Below are 10,761 nucleotides of genomic sequence, written 5' to 3' on the forward strand. Positions count from 1 at the left end.
AGTTGCAATCACATACTTTTGATCAGAGGTCTGTTCCAACACAGTGTAAGGGCCAGAGAACTTAGCCTGGAGTGGTGATGTAATAACAGGAGACAACACCAGTACCTGATCACCGGGCATTAAAAGTAAACACCTCTAGGAAATTGCGGCTGCTCACATCAATTTGAGGCAAAATTAACTAGCAGCACGTCAGGGAACGAGTCCGACCACATGCGCGCTCCAACCAAATCATTACCCAGGATGACGGACACACCTTCAATTGGTAACACAGGATGCACAGCTAGCGCAGCTTTGCCATGAAACAGTTCACACTGTAATGACTCCTTGTGCAGAGGAACAGAGAGAACATTAAGCCCCATACCACACACAGGAACACAGGCTCCCCTTTCCGACTCTGACGACAGAGGCAACACGTCAGCCTGGATAAATGAATCAAAAGCCCAGTTGTCCCTCAGGATTTTTACAGGTACTTTCTGATCACTCTCGACCATAGAAACAAAGCCCTTCCTGATAAAAGGACTGTATGACACCAAAGTGCCTCAACACGACGTTCAACATCATTAAGCACAGGTGCAGCTAGCCCCGCACCCTTTGGACCTGCGTGGAAAGGAGTGTTCTGTGACTGTAACCAAAAACAATCCGCCTTGCTCACGTTTGTGACAATAATCACACACTTTAATATTGTCACGCGAGTTGAAAGATTTAACGTCAAAAGATCTCACAGGACGATTAAAACCCTCACCGCACCTGCTCTCCTTACTTTCGCCCACATGATGCACAAACTCCTTGTGTGTTAAAACGTACTCATTTCCCAAAACTGCAGCAGCAGACACATCTGTAACTTTTTGTTCATTGATGTACGTTGAAATTCTCTCCTGTAAGTAGTTTTTAAACTCCGCCATCATTACTAAATCGCGGAGCTGCTCAAACATATTCACATTCTGTGCAGCGCACCAACGGTCAAACAGAGTAATTTTATCCCAACCAAACTCAACATAGTTTTGGCCTTCAGCCTTTTTATGATGGCAAAACTTTTGTCTGTACGCCTCAGGCACTAGTTCGTAAGCCTGAAGCACTGCACTTTTTACCTGGTCGTATTTTAAACACATAGGCCTCCTGGGCCTAACCTGTAAACACACACTGCAACAGGAGAGGCTAAACCTCTGTTGGCCACCTTAACGTACTCGCCACTCTTTCAAAAATCACAAAATATTTGTCCACATCTTTCTCTGTAAACGGAGGAAGTAAGCGAATTAAACTGTTAATGTCAAAACTCGGGTCTTCAGAGACACTACCATCCGCCGCAACTCAAACTCCTGCATAAGCTTGCACTCTCTCAGCTCCATGCGCCGTATCTCCAGCTGAATCTGAAGTTTACGGAGCTCAACATTCTCATGCTGCGCCGACAGAGTGGGACCAGAGACAACAGATGGAAGCACATTTTTATCAGATAAAGCAGTATGCACCTGATCTCTAATTACCCTCTTTTTATCAGATTTAGAAACCGGCTCATTAAAATGAGCAGCGATAGCCATCTACTCATCTTTTTTAAACTGATTAAATGACTCAAATGTTGGCTGTGCAATAAAATCCTCCAATTTAAATCCATACTCAAGCAGAACACACACTCCTAATGATCAAAACAGAAGAATAAATACGCGGTCCAAAACCGACCATCACAACAGACAGGGAAATACAAAGTAAGCGAAACTAAGTCTGAAAGTGCACACAGCGCATTCAATGTCCCCTTTATCTAAGACCTACCAATCCACCTGTAAAAGTAGACCCTGTCTCTTCACGAGCTTTGGCAGTGGGTTCTTATTCACTAAAACCCGACGGGTTCGATAGGCAACCCGTGTCCGAGGACACAGCAGCGTGACCTGACGTGGCCAAGCCAGCACTGCTACAAGGTAGTGTGCCTGGAGCTCAGTACGGAAGAGCAGATGAAAGGAAGAGGGAAGACATCAAATGCTCCCGATCTCCGGCACAGACATCCAGGTTGGAGAAGAAGGCAGACGATTAACGATCAGCCCGGCACAGAGTTGCGCCCGTGGAGGAGAAGAGGGAGCCCAGCAGCTCCATATAAGGCTGGGCCAAGTAATTGATCGCATGTGAATCCACCCACAACCTCGATACAACAGGCAGAGGATTACAAACACAACAATAGATAATGGGGACTATCACACCCTCTGATGAATATGTATATTAGACGGATCTCATAAGGGGCCCAAAAAAATGGGAGGAGGAAATGCAAATAAAACTAATGCAGTCAGCGCAATGCAATTCATCAAACCTGGAACTCTTTGCGAGGGAGACCCGAAGCGGCGCGTGTGCGTCTGCTGTGGCTGCGGTGCAGAGGAAGCTGTGCATCCATGGATGTCGCTCTAGGGAGCTCCTGTGTCTTCTTCCCCATGTTTTGACCCTCAAACTCTCGTGTCACGTTGATGCCAGGCCAGAATCAGTTTAGTTGCTGTGAAATTTTTTTATCATTTACACAATGATGGTACAATATTCACAAATGAGATTCAGAGCTCAGACCTGCTGGATGATGCTCAGTAGATCATCTTCAAATGGTGCTGATCGACTGATTGACAGGCTCTGCTGCTGCATTAACTTAGATTAATGGCATCAACAGATCAATAGGACTGTTTCTGTCCAAATCTGCCTGTTTTAAGAGCAAAGTTACAGAACCTAGCGGAGCATGCACATTGAAGTAGGGGGAGGTTTTAGGTAGGGTTTAAAATTTTGTTTTGTTTTTAAACATTTTTATTTGTTTATTTGGTTTTCCATATTATTAAATATTTGTGCAGCAAACAGAAGTCCACCAGCCTCCAATTGAACTTCTTCAAATGTAATTTTGTAGTTCTGTGTACTGACCTCTCAGCATTGAATGAGCAAAAGGTCTCAACCACGTCTATACAGGCACCTATTAGTGGCCTAATATGAGTGAATTCCCCACTGCAGGTGACGAAACAGAACTACCAAAGGTTTTAGGGAAGGTCCTGGTTTACCACAGTTTATTTCAGTGTGATCCTGCTGTGAAATGGTGTTTTATTTTGTATTGTGTGCTGTGTTTTAGTGTGTTTTGTATTGGTTTTATTTTTGCAGTGCATTCTAGCTTTTGTTTTATGAACCTTGCCAGTCACATGCTGTAATTTGATCAACCCCATCACATGACTATGTCCAACCCTGAGGCTAATCAACACACCTGAGGTTAATCAGCACCTGTGGCTGGAGCACAATAAAAGGGGCAGACAGGAGAGGGAGCAGGGGGGAGGAAAAACGACACAGACAGGAGAAGGAGCAGCAGGGAAGCTGTGGGTCCTCCCCAGGTTCCCAGGGGCAGAGGAGGACTCTGCCCTCCAGGGCACAGGACGGCACACGCATCGGGGAACACAAGCACGCCGGGATCACAAGTGTTGCGAGGCGGTATACACGCAGGGGCAGAGGAGGACTCTGCCTTCTGTGTGAGTACCCTATGGGACCGTAGTAACACTTGTTGGACAAAGTCAGATCGGGGATATTGTTGTGGGACGTTTGACTGCCGGTAGTTGTTCTGTGTAGGTGTCCCAGCGTGTGGAGGGCTGGAGCCAGCGGGAAGTATCGAGACTGATTGGAGTGTTAAGAGCCACATACACGCAAAGGCAGAGGGGAACTCTGCCTTGCCCTGTAAGTGACGTGGCAACACCCCTCCTTCGGACGTAGTCTCGGACCCCCATGCTGGCCTATGTTTTGCATTTTCAGGGGACCCTGAGCCTGTGACCAGTGGGATCTACCGCCTTGGGACAAGGGAGAGCGGAGGACCTGGGCGTAGCTGCACATTGCATTTTATGGTGGACAGTGACTTTTACCCTTATTTTATTCGTTCATTAGCCCACATCGTTAATAGATTTTAGCAAACATTGATTTTAATTTGTGGGCATTTTAATCTGTTTTACCTTAATCTTTTTAATAAATTTGTGACATCATGGTTGCTGTCCTCCTTGGTAACTAAGAGGTGCTCACACCCGGTCGCTTTACTCTCCCTCCATAAACTTTTGGTCAATTCACTGTTATTCAAACTTTCCCCAGCAACTCCCCAACCTCCATTACATCAGAACTTAGTGAATCCGGCCCTGAGTGTATGAAAAAGCGCTAAACAAAATCCAATGCTTTATTCACATGCTCCTGATTTTCAATACTTTACATCAAATATCTTGAGCATTTAATTTATTTTATTGATTTTTGTCTTTGTCTCAAAATAAAATGTTTTTTTAGCTTCTGACTGGTAGGAAAAAAACAGTTTTTACATATTTAAAAGGTAGCAAGCAGGACAGCCTGCATCTGAAACCAAAACCGTTCTGTGTATTTTCTGACCTTGGAATTGGATGACGCTCTCCAGGGATGGAGGATGACATTTCATGTTGAAAACTAAAGTGCATTTGTGTGAGTCACTGTGGCTCAGCTTAATTTTGCTCACCACCTCTCCTTTTTAGCATAATGATGACTCAGTTTTGTCCTCCAACGTATTATTCTGTCCAATCCTGTCTTAGTTCTTTAATCTCATGCCCTCTCCTATTTTCTGCTGCCTCACGTTCCACTATCCCATTCTTCACCATCATGTCCTGTCATCACCAATTCTCATGCTGCTCTGTCTTCCCCCTCTCCACGTTTTTTCTCTTTCCTTGAGTCCATTATCAGAATGTGGAGCACATTCTGAGGACACATAAATCCTCCCTGTCTGCAAATATTACATGGTTCATGTCCTCAACATTCTGCACACTGATGTCTTAAAATAAGTCAACAGATATTAAATATCAAATGTGTACCCTTTGTCTGATTATTCAGCAACCTCTGTTTGTCCTTACTCAGAGTTTTTCGGCTAACTGAGCTTTATTCCATCCCTTCTATTAGACCAGGGCTAAAGGAAGGGATGAACAATTTTGTTAATGAATTGATTTGTGTTTGTGTCAATACGAATTATTTGAATTGCTTTAACATTCTTAAATAAAGACAAAACAAAAATGGCAGTTTGTTTATACCCAAAAAGTTTAAACAGAAAACAAAAACACGGTCATACATTTACAAGATTAAAATGTCCCTGAACACACCACGTCACCAAGCCTTTACTGTTGAACTCTGTATAGAAGCACAACATTATTTTGAACTTGGGATAGTGAAACTAACATTTCGAGAAGCTCGGAATGTCACCTTAAATAATAAAACGCAAAAAAAAAAATCAAGATTTTGCCATTTTCTTATTTTAATTTGAAAAGAGAAAAATGCAGTTTATGTTTTTTTTTTTTTTTTTTTTTTTTTTTTCTTTTTGTATTTTTGTTTTGGTTTTAATTCAGTAAAACAAAAATAACCACAATGTTTGCAAATTTTTGTGATTTGGAATTACCAAAGAATTAACCATCATCAGATTTTGTTTGTTTTTGTTTTGATAAGCCTAAAAAGTGTAAAAAATTAATGAACAGGACATAAAAAGTTAGATTAATGGTCAATGTACCAACTGTGTCTCTCGAGTGTATTTATTTGAGTCACCTACTGGGAGTAGAACAACAGCCAGAAACGCAATAACTGCCTCTCAATTTGTTTATCTCTCACACATGGGCACTAGGTGCTGTAGCTACTTCTGAAATAGAATGGATTTGTTTAATATTGCACTTAGTGTGGGGTTGTAGATCTAATTTGGTTTCATTTCCTCCCCCATTAAAGCCGTGTGTGGTATTTAAATACTAATGCATCCCTGTAATTGTAAAACGAATGAATTAAGTCACAAAAGCAACTAAATTATTCCATAAATTAAAGATAAGATGCTGATTTCAGTAATAAAAGGCTAATAAAGTGCATAGTTAACTGGAATCCTTATCAAATTGCTCAACATTTATTAGATTAATTCAGTAGGAGGAAGAAAGATGGAGTAATCACTGCAGAAATGTTGATATCATCTGCAGGATTTTACAAAGAGCATAGTGGGAGCAGTAGGAACAAAAAACACTTTCAACCACAACAATAATAATTTGAAACCCAGGAAACAACAACTTTACCTCTGTATCAAAGTCGCACCAGGGACTGTGAAGAAAAAAAGACACATCCAACAAAATGGCAACCAACCGAAAGCGTTGTCATATTATTACTAATCACTGTTGTTGTTGTGCCCTCATCAGTCGATGGCAGTGACGTGCCGTCAGGGTAGGCAAGCTAGGCAGTGCCTACCCAAGGGTGAATTGATATTTTGATTATTTAATTATAATTTTTTTTTTTTTTTTTTTAACTATAAATTATTTATTTTTCCATTTCCAATAGCCTACAGTACCTATAAGTTTGAAAGTGTCCACATTTTGTGCGTTTCATAGCCCAAATTACTAAACAGCGCTATTTCCTGGAACAGCTGTACAGTCTTTTTTTTTTTTTTTTTTTTCGCTCCGCTGTAAGGCAGAGGGAGGCCACGCCCCCTCCCAAAGGCACGTCGCACTTCTGCCTCCATTCCCATTGCGTGATTTTACGTGTTTGCGCATGCGCAGTAAGGTCCCCAATGTGACATCAATTTACGCGTAAAGGCAGCGGAGAGAGCTGCCTTTGCACATAACTGCGCTATGCTAAATGCTATACGTAAGTTCACAGTACATTAGTGAATAGATGACACGTGACTGCTGCTGCTACATTCTCTAGCTAGTGGGCGGGATAACACTACAGTGTGGATGACAGCGCTAGAGATGATAGAGAAACTTTGTTTTGAGGAAAAACGACTGCTTTTTAAAGATGGAGACCAACACCTGAGTTACCAGAGCTTCAGCTAAGGTAAGGTCAGAACATGTTTCATACTTTTCACAGTGAATGGAACAAAAGGAAGGATTGGCTTTGTGGATGCTCCTCACTGAGGCTGTTCTAAGTTGTCATTTTCTCCATGTTTCTGTGTTTCCAACACAAACAATGGATGTGCTGTCGTGTAATGAGAAATATCTTGTTGGGAGAGTATGGAGGCTATATAAAATAATTGTTTATGTTTCTTTAATGGTGTTTATGATGTTGATTTTGTTAGATGGCAAAATGCTTGTTCATGTGGATCTTATTGGGTTTTTTCTTTCTTATTATGAATTTTATATTTTGATAAGCGCATTGAGATGACTTTGTTGGAAATTGCTTTATACAAAAAAAATTGATTTGAATTGAATTAACACTTGACAGCAGAAACATATGAAATTGTCATTGGTGGTCTCGATTTGCAACATGCCTACCCAGCCCTAGTGGTCACGGCACGTCACTGGTCGATGAATATCAATGTGAACAGCCTAAAGATTTATTATCCCAAAAACAATACCAAACTGATCAAATCCAAAGCAAAATAGGCTACCAATTTATAGTTTTAACTCTTGCTATAACCTACCCTAAGTAACTTTTTTCCACCCGATGGCCTTTAACACTTCCTAAAAGATGAGAAACCACAGTGATAACAGTGGATGGCGGGCTGGGATTATCATAATCATCCAATATGAGAATGACATGCATTGTTATGCACATCCTTGAGATTATTCCACGAACACTATCATTTCTGCTATTTAAAATGTATAGTTGAAATTACATGTTGATCCCTTAGCTATAAGGTATCAAAATATAAGGTATATATTGGATTAATGTGAAATGATGTTGAGTTCATTCTCTGCAGCCCATTGTACGCCACTAAACAGTCCCATTGGAGAACATTTTAGTTTATGTATTTGGAAATTATCTACCTATATATAAGGTGTACAAATTGACACTTTTTTTTCATTTTCTTTTTTTCTTTTGAACTTTTTTTACAGGCAATCCAAAGGACTTAAGGTCCTATCCAAGTCAGTGTATCGAGCCAGATCTTTATGGCACATAGCGTATTGCAGGCTAACTTTTCTTCAATCAGCACCTTTCCTAAACCATGTCACCTGTGTTGCTTCTGACTTAAAAATAAAGGCCTCATCTATTGTATATGTGTTTTTTTTTTTTTGTTTTTTTTTTTCTGGCAAAGTACTTGTTTCACACATATGAAATAATGAAGATGGTTGTGAGCGTGTACAGCTGTGGCAGTACTAACCATGCCAGGCACAGGTAGAAAAATGCCAGGGTAGTGTTTTGACTGAAGACAATAGAGGTAAAGTGATTCTGAAGATGTCACATAGTTGCAGAGAGATAATAGGCACGCTGACAAGCAGAAGTTGTTCAGAACAAAACATCAGTTTAATTTAAATGAAATACAAATCAAACAATGTTGAATAAAACTCAAAACAGAAACTGATTTAAAAAAAAAAAAAACAAAAAAAAAACATCATGAACAAGTTGCAAGGGTCTTTAGCATATGTGGAGTATGCGGGGGCTAGGGCGGCATTGCCCCCAACCCCCCCTCCCCAGTGGTCAAACGTTTTCATTACAGTACTGTAAAACCATGTTGAAATGCTCTTGAGATTTTTTTTTACTTTTTAAATAGTTTTCTGCTTGATTTTAACATATTACTGTTAGTTTTATGTCATAAATGTTAGTTCTACCTCAGGGGTGTAGTAGACGTTTTCAGTGAAACTTTTTAAACTGTAGGTTGGTTCTTCACTTGTGCAGTTCTTCACAATGAAGCAGAGAATGACCGTTGGCCTGATTTTATCATGAATTTGCAAATTGTTGTTGATTATCAATTATATTATACTGTATTACTCCAACATTCCCCATCCCTTGACAGAAGTGAGGAGACATGACAAAACAAAGACCAAGCAACCAGTGGCACAGCCAGGATTCAATTTCATAGTACGCACAGATCCCCCGTGTATGCCACACACACACACACACACTGTGCGGAGCCAGTGAAAGGGGAGAGAGATGGCTGATCACTTCTTCTCTGGCCGTACGGTTACAGCACCTATCATAAACAGCTCCGCTTTTACGGTTTAAATGACCAAATTATGGCGTTACTAAAGGATGAGTTCACTCAGAATGTAGGCTTATTCAAGAAGATGACCAATTTATTTTCCCCTGGTAAGTTGAACACGTGTACAGCTGCACTGTAGCCATCTCACTGTAATGGGAGGGAGGGGATGCTGCCTCGGCTCTACAGACAGTGACGGCCGGGGGAGATGTCGCTTAAATTTGTTTGAAAAGTTCAAATTTTTCAACTTTCAGTGATTAGATCACGCAGGACCTAGTCGCCAGAATCGCACAAGTTGGGTCGCTTGAAAGGAGGTCACTTGAGATTGCGTCATTTACATTGATTTTGAATGTAATCCTCGTCGCTTCAGTCACATTTGGTGTTAGGCTTCAAAATCAGTTAATGACGGATGACGCAAATCATTGGCCTTATTAGGCTTCAATTAATTGGCTTAAAAAAATAAGTGGACTCAGCATGTTTAGCCTATTACAAACCAGCATCTTTATTACCGCCTCCCCAAAAACAACAACAACGAAAAAAACCTTTAATTTTTTTTTTTTTTTTTTTTTCCAAACCTTCAGAAAAATTGTACTCAGTGCGTACAGGATTCTGGCTGGTGGCGCCACTGCAAGAAACCACTCTTTTTTTCAAGTACCCAATCAGAAGATTGGGATCAACTGGGTGAAGACAGGCGAGAGTAGGGGAACCTACTCGCATACACAAACACAAAGTTATTACTATTGCAACAACACATCATCAGTAGGGTAAAACTAAGGCCCCGACTTGTGCCCAGCTAGCTAGCTACCATGACTCTACCACGTCGGTGGTACTGCGGATGGCTCTCCTCCTTCTCTCTCCCTCGATACCCAAACAGCTGAGTGCTCTGGTTATGGAACGGGCTGCAAAACCCCTACATCCAACCTCCACTGGGAAACACCTTGCTCTCCAACCAGCCAGCTGGCAGTCACTGACCAGTCTCGCATACTTGGAGAGCTTCCTCTCAAAAGCTTTTTCCAGGTGATCTTCCCACGGGATGGTCAGCTCCAGCAACACTATTTGCTTACTGGCCTCAGACACAAGGACAATGTCTGGTCGCAGGGTGGTAACTGCAATGTGGCCAGGAAACTTCAGCTAATGTTCAAGAGTGGAACTAAGCAGCTAAGTTTTCACAAAAGAACTAAATTTAAATCTTCACACTAAGGTACAGCAAACCCAAACAAGCCTCACATTAAAAAAAAAAAAAAAAACATAGGATGATTTATCCTTACAAATAATTTAAACAAACACTATGTTGTGACTGAAAAAGAGGAAACGTTTTACCTCTTAGGAAAGTGTTCATAGATCTGAATAATAGTTATTATCAAGGCAAGTGTGTCATGTCAGACAGATTACAGTCCAACCTAGGGTTCTCACTTAAAATCCTGTTCCCCTTCTAAAGCAAAAGTTATGAACCAGATACCTAATTCCATCTCAAATAGCTTCTTTTAACTATAAGAAATACAAATGTCTGCTGGGATAGAGCTCCAGCATCTCCTGCAGAAAAGAAGTAGCCATTCTGCTAAGTCTGTTGGATAGATCAGGCCCTCACACTCTTGCCACATTGGGTCAGGCGTTCCAGTGTTCGTAACAGTGTGAGGCTCTTATTTCGTTATTAAGATTATCTCACAGTAAGCTTTGGATTAGGCTCCAGGGCTGGGCGATATAGACTGAACCTTTGAAGCTATGTTAGCATTTTTTGGTTAGTGGAGGGATCTAGTATAGGGCTAGGATAACAAAGGGTACGGGTTAGAGTAACAGACAACACTTAATGACAGCCTTCTTCATGACACCGTATTCATGCTAATGACAGGTGTCATAACAATCTCCTATAAGGGACAATTACGTTACAATAT

The sequence above is a fragment of the Gouania willdenowi genome, chromosome 13 (assembly GCF_900634775.1).
Source record: "Gouania willdenowi chromosome 13, fGouWil2.1, whole genome shotgun sequence".
Classification (NCBI taxonomy): Eukaryota; Metazoa; Chordata; class Actinopteri; order Blenniiformes; family Gobiesocidae; genus Gouania; species Gouania willdenowi.